General features: G+C 46.1%; 1 protein-coding gene across 2 annotated transcripts in view; it reads left to right on the forward strand.

The window, feature by feature from the left end:
• hmga1a (high mobility group AT-hook 1a) overlaps positions 1–10,000 on the forward strand; it is a 212,612-nt gene that overhangs the window by 190,608 nt on the left and 12,004 nt on the right. Inside the window, exons 1-3 of one of the 2 annotated variants that reach the window (XM_035645489.2) lie at positions 5,076–5,196; positions 8,232–8,375; positions 9,680–9,802. The gene's annotated coding sequence lies outside the window, so the exon portion shown is untranslated. Of the gene's footprint in view, positions 1–5,075; positions 5,197–8,231; positions 8,376–9,679; positions 9,803–10,000 lie in introns of those variants that run through there. The other variant, XM_035645486.2, reaches the window with a different exon arrangement.

A 10,000-nucleotide genomic window follows, 5' to 3' on the forward strand; every position in this document is an offset into this window, starting at 1 on the left:
CGCTCCTCTCAGAGAGTGTGTCACAGTTTACAAGGTTTATAACAGTCGCTCTCGTGCAAAACTTTGTACTTTCCTTCTTTCTTCTGCTAAAATGATCAACTTTTAGTGTAAACATTAATAATCGAGTCGTCATAAAAACCAGCTCTAGTTGGTCTACAGTCTCTTCTGAAGTTGTACAGTACGCATTGTACTGTACAACATGTATTTCCTCATTCACCTGTCTCTTGAGTCAAATTTCTCTCCGAGGCGTCGAGACGTCCGATTGATGACATTTTGTAAAAGAGCAAAATCAAACACAAAGCATCGGACACGACGACGGAGCGAGTGGGAAGAGGAGTAAACACTACCAGGACACTAAAGATCTAGCAGTATATGCGGTGTTGTGATGGTTAATCACTTAAAATGATGACAAATTTATTACAAACAACCGTTTCGTTGTTTTCCTGTTGGACGCGTTTCCATAAAAACGACTGCAGATCTTTTGAGAAGTGTCTGATTCGGTTCGTCCGATGGACACGACGAGTTCTTTACCTCGACAGTTTGTGACGTCGACTCTTCACAGCGACTCGTTTTCCAAAATCTGGAGCTGAAACAACGAAGTCAAACATTTCGCTGTTTGAGCGCGTCACTGTAAACGTGGGGTTTTATGTGTGAATTGAGAAAATTGCTTATTTGGAGTTTTGCACAAAAGCAGCAAACCTGTCGAGGATGAAAATAACAGTGAGTTGCAGCTCAAACTCAAGCACATTGGAGACGTGATCCACAGATGAAACATGAAGGATGAGCAACATCCACCAAACTGATCTGTTTGGTTTTTTTGAATTTGCAGCAACCGACCAATTCTCTGTGAGACACTTGAAGTGAGTGAAACACACTTGAGTGAGTTATTGGGGATTCGGGGGAATAATTCCACATTTCGTTCATCCGATGAGAAGACTCCCTCTCTGGTGCGTCGGCCCGCAGCCAGTCCGCTTAGCTCGGCGAGGCACAGAGACTGGGAACAGTCACATATAGAAACAGAATCCGCCCACATCTCACTGATTAACACGTCGCATCTCGTCCGTTTCATCCGTACAAGTGTCGCAGCAGAGGAACCGGAACAGCACGTTCGCACACATGCTCTTTTTTTTCCTTTTTCTTCAAACTGACTTTGCCACTCGTGCCCTCAGAGGGATGTTTGTTCCCTCTCCTCTTCATCCAGCGCCGCAGTTTATCTAGGTTGCGAGCGTTGCCTGCTGTACATTGTGCGAATCTAATCCAATTCTGGGGGAAAAAAAACGTTTGCAGCCGCAGCCAAGAGTCATTGTTATACACTGCGACGGCCTATCTGGAGGAAGCCACCAAACCAAACCGCCTTTACAATCGCAGCGAGCAGGATAAGTCATGTTGGGCTTTTTAATCCTCAGAAGCCGCCGCCGCCGCCGCAAAAGACAACAACACAACTACCGGTGAACCTGTGACGTGTGGGATGGAGACGAGGCTTCCTGAGATGAACCGGCGAAAGACATTTACACATGAAAACCGTGTTTATTCAACAGGATTACAAAGTGGCCGGCGACGGAACCAAAGCCTCGGGGCTCGTATTAGTGAAGACATACAGAGATTTAACGAGTGTCAGAATGCTAATGTGTTTACAGTCACACTTACAGGCGGCGGCACATAAGACGCGGCCTCCTGCGCTCAAAGCAAAGAGTTTGAATGGACTCATGGTTTCGGTCTGAACATGCAAAGAAAGTACATTCAGGCTTATCTGAATTGCTTCGGCCCGTGATGTTCTTCCTCGCCAGCCCATCGGAACTCGCTGTGCGTTCGCGCCGCGCGAGGATTAGGAAACAACCGCCGCGTGTTCGCTCGCCGGCAGATGAGACGCGCGAGCTGCGCGAGACACAACAGAGGTCAAACCAGCGCGGCCGTTCACTCGTGAAGGAAAATATGAATCCAGACAGAACAAGAGGAAAAGGCCTCCGATGTTTCTCTGCGGACCTCTGAAAGGGACACGAGAGTTCAAACTGTTTGTCGTCTGAAAGGCGTCACAGCGAAAACCTCCTCTGAGCCGCTGCTCGTGTGTTTTATTAAAAACATTGCTCATGCCGTGTGTTTCCACTGATATGAAATGTCAGTCGTGGTTCAGAGATCATGTTGTCAGAGGGGAAAGTGGGTCGTTTATTTACTGGCTAAGTCTTTTTCAAATATCCTTAGTTTATTTGTTTTCCTATTAAAAATATCTCTGTCACGTCACCATCTGCTTTGATGTTCCAATGTTCAGAGCGATGGATTGACTTTGCGTGTCTTGTTTCACAGCTGTTCTCTGGTCTCGTACAAACAGAAGCTGGGATCTGCTTCATTAAAGTTCGTGACTTAATATAGAATTTACTGTGAAACATCGACGTGTCGTGTTTTCACATGCATTCGTCACATTTCCCCCAGTCGACCTGCTCCTCTTTCCTGGTCACAGGTCACGACCTCTGACCTCTGACACAGTTAAAAACTATATTTACTGTAACGGGGACGTCAGCTGCAGGAAGTGAAGTTAACACCGAGTCCGTTAGAGGCGATGATACTAACCCTTCAGAAAACAGTTGCTCCTGACCTCAATTCATGACTTTATTTTAAAGACTATGTAGTTGTTCATTAAACATTAAGGCCAAGTGTGGCTACAAGCAAATACATTTATAGGAGGAGTTTGACATCAAGATTGTTGCTCATTGTGGGATTTTTGGGGGTTTCCCTGTAATATTGTAATATTGACCTCACTATGTAAAGTGCCTTAAGACAATATATGTTGTGATATGGGCGCTATACAAATAAAATTGAATTGAATTGAATGGATGGATATCGGTAGGAAGGTAGATAGAGGGTTAGATAGATTGATATATAGGTAGATAGATAGGTAGGTAGGTAGATAGATAGATAGATATCGGTTGGTAGATAGAAAGATGGATAGATAGATAGATAGATAGATAGATAGATAGATAGATAGATAGATAGATAGGCAGGTAGATAGATAGATAGATAGATAGATAGACATGTAGATAGATAGATAGATAGATAGATAGATAGATAGATAGATAGGTAGGTAGTTAGGTAGATAGATAGATAGATAGGTAGGTAGTTAGGTAGATAGATAGATAGATAGATAGATAGATAGATAGATAGATAGATAGATAGATAGATAGATAGATAGATAGATAGATAGGTAGATAGATAGATAGATAGATAGATAGATAGATAGATAGATAGATAGATAGATAGATAGGTAGGTAGGTAGGTAGGTAGGTAAGTAGATAGATAGATAGATAGATAGATAGATAGATAGATAGATAGAAAGATGGATAGGAAGGTAGATAGAAAGATGGATAGATAGATAGATTGATAGAAAGATGGATAGATGGGTAGATAGATAGATAGATAGATAGATAGATGGGTAGATAGATAGATAGATAGATGGGTAGATAGATAGATAGATAGATAGATAGATAGATAGATAGATAGATAGGCAGGTAGATAGATAGATAGATAGATAGATAGGTAGGTAGGTAGGTAGGTAGGTAGGTAGGTAGGTAAGTAGATAGATAGATAGATAGAAAGATGGATAGGAAGGTAGATAGATAGATAGAAAGATGGATAGATAGATAGATAGATAGAAAGATGGGTAGATAGATAGATAGATGGGTAGATAGATAGGTAGATAGATAGAAAGATAGATAGATGGGTAGATAGATAGGTAGATAGATAGATAGAAAGATGGATAGATGGTTAGATAGATAGATAGAAAGATGGATAGATGGGTAGATAGATAGATAGATAGATAGAAAGATAGATAGATGGGTAGATAGGTAGGTAGGTAGATATCGGTAGGAAGGTAGATGGAGGGTTAGATAGATATATAGACATAGGTAGGTGGTCCAAGCCAACCTGGAATGTACAAAACAGCGTTTCTCAAAGAAAATACATAAAACAGATCTTCAGTGAATCTGAAAGTAACCTTTAAACCGTCGCTGGTTGGAAATGTCCCAAGCTGCCACACAAGCTGGAAACCGAACGAACGGATTCGGCGATCTCCTCCTCCGCCGCCACAAAACATCTGGAATGAAGATTGGCATCGAGTAAACAAACGTCAGAGCAGCCCCCCCCCCCCCGTTGACCAAACCGTCGTCCAATTACGTTCCTTGTGTCTCCTCTCCTCCGTCCTCATCTGCTACATCCTCTGTGACCTTTCCGTCGGACGTGGCTGCAGTCAAACGTCAGCGCGAGAGCGGTTGTTGATGGAAGTGCGGAGGTCATTACCCGCCGTTGTCTCGGGGAGAGCTTTAATCCCACCCCGGGCCCCCCGGAAAGCTCAGGCCGCGGCCCCCCCACAGTAAGAGCCGGCTGAATTACTGACCAGCACCTAATTGGTAACATGAACGGGGCTGTGATGCAAGCCGGATGTGACACTTAAGGCTGGACTTCCTCTGCAGTCTGCCCTTTGTGTCAGTCCCATTAACCTTTCCTTTCTGCCGTCTCCCTCCGCGTTTTTATGTTCAATTAAATGCTCTATTTGAATAAGCCGCAGCAGTGAGACCTGGAGCTCGGTCGTGGGCCGTGTAAAAGAAATAATTGCGCCCTTAGTTACTGTTCCAAGGGGATTCGGCTTCTCGGAGGTGAAAAGCTTTGGAATTCTATACTCGTATTTAGTCGGTTCACTCTGAAATGAGAATATCTGAAGTAGGGCTGCAACTAACGATTATTTTCATTATCGATTAATCTGTGGATTATTTTCTCGATTCATCCATTAGTTGTTTGGTCCATAAAATGTTGATAGTGTTTCCCAAACCACAAGATGTTTTGTTTTGTCCACACACCAAAGATATTCAGTTTCCTGTCACAGAGGAGCAAAGAAACCAGAACATATTGATATTGAAGAAGCTGAAATCAGAGAATTTTGACTTTTTCTTTCATAAAAACTACTTATCAAAATAGTTGCCGATCAATTTAGTAGTCAATTACTAATCGATAAACTGTTGCAGCTATAATCTGACATGTGGACATGAATGTGTGTATTTGTCAGCGTGTGAATGTTTGTTTTTGTGCAGCGAACACAGACGTCCAGCGACAACATTTCATATTCAAAGGGAACAATACTTCATGGGGAGGCTCAAATCTGCAGAGTGAAGCCGTGCTCGGAGTCGGGCCTGTGGGATTTCGTGTTATTTGGTGCGTATTGTCGGTGCTGTGTAATTAATCATACCACCTAACTGCATTCACAGGCTCCCTTTGGTTAATTGGACTGCAGCGGCAGAACGGACTAAGCGATGATTTATTCAGCGAGCAGGTGGAACGCCGCCCTCCTCCTCCTCCTCCTCCTCCTCCTCCTCCTCCTCCTCCCAGGTACCGAGGATGGATGACTCACTCCCGTGCCCGGCTGCCCCCCTGCCCCCCTGTGCTCCTCCATCCCTCAGGCCAATCGACTCCGAGGGCACATTTACCAGACGCACTTGGGGGTGACACGCCGAGAGGAGGAACGCCACGGCCGGAATCAATTCCACCTCCAGTCTCCGTTTCCAAGACCTAAAGTGGTGAGAGCAGGAGAAGCGATGGGGCCATTGACCACCTGAAAGAAAAAGTTAAGCAAGTGAACCTCCTCCCCGCAGACAATCCGCTGCCCCCCCCCCCACTTCACGGGTCTCTGCTTTACTTACTGGCCGCGCTGTGGGGCAGACCGGCGGTAACGACATCATTTCAGGCTTGTTGGCGAGCGGAGAGTCTGCGACCGAGCTTGTTTCTGGAGCGTTCAGGACTATTTGGTCACACTGAGCTGAGAGAGGGAGTGGGGTGAAGACAAGAGTCCTTCACAGGTGGCGTTTTAACTGATTCGCTCTACAAACCAAACACGATAACCAACAGCGCTTGACATTAAAGCGGCAGTAAGAGATTTTGGAGAAGGCTCGTCTCTTCTCTTTGTTGTTGATGGTGACCACGAGGCCAAAACCCCGGAGTTGCAGCGCAGGTCTCCTAACGTATCAGCGCCACTTGTTTCGTCTCCAGTTCACGGTGCCACGGTCTTTTCCGCCGCACACACAGAACCGACGGAGCGTGTATTGCTTTAGAATCGCTTACTGCCCCTTTAAGGTGTCGGGGGCTGATGTTTACAAGCTGCCACTGAGGTGCGGTCCGCACCATTTTGTTTGTCTTCGATTTACGGAGCCAGGGCGCCGGTTCAGTGCACACACAGAACCGGCAGCAGACACAGGAAATATAAGACAATTTTTATAGAAAAAAGGCTTCAAATCGCTAACTTCCCCTTTAAGGTTTCAACATTCAAACTCATTTTAAAAGCCTTGTATAAAGTGTGAAGACGTTAAATTCCTAATAACATCGTTCACAGACGATCGGTCCGACGGCAGCGGCGGAGCCCGTACGTCAACGTTAGCATCGCAGCTCCTCCTCGTGCAGGTTTGTGGCGCTGCGGCTGGCGCTGCTGTGCCGTCACCCCTCGGACACCACACTTTAATAGTTAATGCGTCTGCGGGCCCCACTCTGCATTACAAATGGGCCCATCCGTCTCACCTAGCCCCCCGCGGGGCGGCAGCGCCACAGTCCCGTCTCCAGCAACTCTGAGCATTCGTCAATAGGCTGCCACCTGACACCTGCTTACACGGGACACCGAACACTGTGATGTGGTCACGGCCAGAGACGGACATCCTGGTGTCAGGGACGATCTGTCAGACGATATCACTCCAGACGCCACGACCGGGGGCTTCCCTGCTCCAGCGTTCCCTCTGCTCATCGAAACAGATCCTCGCTTTCAAACTGTCTAGAATACGAACGAGGACGAGGACGAAGACATCGATGTGATGTGATTGTTATTTAACACATCGAACTGAAACCTTCAGAACTAATCCCCGTCCACACCAACGCACCTGGGCATCACACGACCATTCATTGTGCCGGTGAAAACAGGAAGCGGTTGGTTGCTTGGTTACGGAAAATGCAAATGAACGAGAAACAGCGTCGGTGAAAAGTCGGAGCAGGGAGGACGACGTGGTCGAGGTGGAACCGTCACTGACGGGAAGTGTTGATGATGACTGATGAGAACCAATCAGGAAGAGGACGCAGGCGGCTGCGCCGTCGTTTCTAAACATTTCCGTTTCTGCCCGTCCCTGAGAACAACGCTCTCCCAGAGTTTCCTAACTCAAAACTCCGGAGTAGTTTGGACGGAAGTGTGAAGATATCAGGTACTTTGAGTCAAATGCTGGTTCATCAGCGGCAGCCATCTTGGTTGTTTACCAAAGTGGCTTGTTTACAAGAGTTTTCTGCCGGAGGGAAATCACGTCCCAATGGAGGAGATCCAGAGCGAGACTGACAGAGGAAATCAGAATTCATCTGGGTCCCAAGCTACAGATTTTGTGGATGTGAAATACCAAAGTCTGGAATTCTAGTGCACAGAAAACATATTCCTGTTGGTGCTGCTCTTTAAAACACACACACACACACACACACACACACACACACGCTATCTGGCCCCTGTTTGTTCACAGAGGTTGTGTAAACTCGAGCGACCACTTCCAGGTTACCTGACGAGGGAACGCCGGTCAACATACTGTGCATCAATAAGACAAATGATGGAGTGACTCTGCAGCTGAGCCTGGCACGTTGTGTGAAACCTTAAATCCTCGACTGTAGTGCCCATCTCCTCTTTGCCCTTACGGTCGTCACATCAGTCCTCTGCTCCTCCTTCCCACTGGAAATACAAAACCGGTGATAAGACTCAGCACAGATCTCGTCTGTAAGTAACCAGCCCTTACGTGGCGCTCGGGCCGGCCGCCGTCTCCCGGGACTCCAGCTGCCGTACCGGGGCTGTGACAGGCCCCGGAGCAGGCGGGCGGGCCACTTCCCTTTTGATCAATCAGGTGCGACAGCGCGGGGGTAACATGAATTCTAAAGCTCCAGATGCACCGTCACCAAGGTGACTCTCATCTATTCCCCCCTCATCCGTCAGTGTGACAGAGCGCCTCCGTCTTCTCTGCTTCAGCCGGACTCGGACCTAAGTGCTAACTTAACTCTGCTGCATCTGATTGTCATTTTCAGAGGACGAGCTATAAATCCCATTCTGTGAGAATTATTAAGGAAATGTGGCACAAATGTGGAAATTCATTCGAAGAGACTAAATAATGTGTTTAGAAATGAACAGGGTTTCCAAAGGAATATTAATAGCTTTGCTTTGTTTTAACAAACATGTTTCCATACAGTGGATGTTCGTGACAACACCGCTGATGCTCGTGTGTCGTCCTCCATCCTCTGACTGTGAACAACCTGCTGCATCAGTTCCAGGTGAGGAGAGTCGGAGGGCTCCACTGCCCCCTGCTGGACGTCATCAGTAATGTGCCGCTGAGGTGAGTTTCACAACACTTCTGCAGAAAATCATCAAGATAAAATAAGACTTTATCCATCCCACACCGAGGACATGCAGTAGCAGCAAGAGTCAAAGGTATCGGTGAAGAAGTCGATGATAAAATATAGAAAAATATACAACAATGATAGGAAAAAAGCTATATTCATTATATTGAAAGAGCGCAATTAATTGCTAGTGTTTGCTTTGTGAAAGCAACTTATAAAATCTGTTCTTGGCTGCTGCCTCTGCTTTATTTGTGTAAATAATGTTTTTTAAAAGAATTTATGTGTTTATAATATATACTGGTCGTCTTTTAAGTTTGTCCACAAGATGGTGTGATTTCTCAAAAGATGTCACATGTGACCTCAGTGTTACTTTAAAAAAAAAATTCTAATCTCCGTCTGCCCCCTAGTGGTGAAGATGGAACTCTGCTCTCTGTCAACCTGAGAATACTCACATCATCAATAATATTATTAGTCACATTCAAATCTGCTCGGTTCTCTACAGGGGGGTCAGGTGAGGTCAGGTGAGGTGCAACGCTCTTCAAGCTTTTATAAAATATGTCATATTCCTAGGGATTTAAATCTGGACCCTGCTACGGTTTGTCCTGGGTTCATTCATAAAAGAAGAAGAGGAGTCAACAGATACTGACTTATGATCTTTTATGAATGAAACAGTTCCAAACTATAGCAGGGTCCAGATTTAAATCCCTAGGAATATTACGTACGTTATGCCTTGCACTGTAGCTGACCTTCTGACCTTATGACCTGACCTGACTTGACCTGACCTCCTGTGATCAGTTTCTAACGTGAACAATAATAATAATAATAATGAATCCAATGTGATGTTTGTCTTGAATAGTTTGCAAGAAGCTCTGATATTTTGCATGATTCCTGGTAGTTACTGTATATAATACTGTACTCACAGCGGATGTGGCTCAGGAGGTAGAGTCGGTCGTCCGCTAACCCCCGAAGGTCGGCGGTTCGATGCCGCGTCGCGTCGTTGTCCTTGGGCAGGACACTGATCAATGAATTGCCTCTGGAGGCTTTTCAGACGGCGTAAAGAGCTTTGAGTCAATAAGACCAGAAATGATCTATATGAATATATATCTATATAAATACCCGAGTCCATAGTTTACTATCACTGAGAGGCCTCGGCTTGATTCAGATGATTGAGTGAATCATCAGAAGCTTGAAAGCCGATTGATTCTCGTGGGACGACAAATAAATAATACATTTGAGGCCTGTTGTCGCCAAAGGAAGTATTTTAAATATGGAACTGCTTTCACTGTGCGACATTTCACAGGCCTGAGTCACCGCATGACTGATGCAGCCGCTGGATCCGTGTCCAACGCACTCAGGATGTGGACATGAAAGTATTTGAGCGAGGGGCGAGCGCGGCGCTGACTCACTGACCGACGGAACGGAGGTGAGGCGAGGTATCATGAGAGCTCTCCATTATTGCCCCTGCATAACGGGAGTATCGTATAAATACAGAGCGGCTCACCAAACGGGCAGCACGCGCTACTTCCTGTGTTTGTGTGAGTCAGATACTACTCATGAGCCGGGGCTGAATCAGCCGGGGGCCCATCCCCCGCCCACCGGCCTCCATCCGCCCCCTCACACA

The sequence above is a fragment of the Scophthalmus maximus genome, chromosome 3 (genome assembly GCF_022379125.1).
Source record: "Scophthalmus maximus strain ysfricsl-2021 chromosome 3, ASM2237912v1, whole genome shotgun sequence".
Lineage (NCBI taxonomy): Eukaryota > Metazoa > Chordata > Actinopteri > Pleuronectiformes > Scophthalmidae > Scophthalmus > Scophthalmus maximus.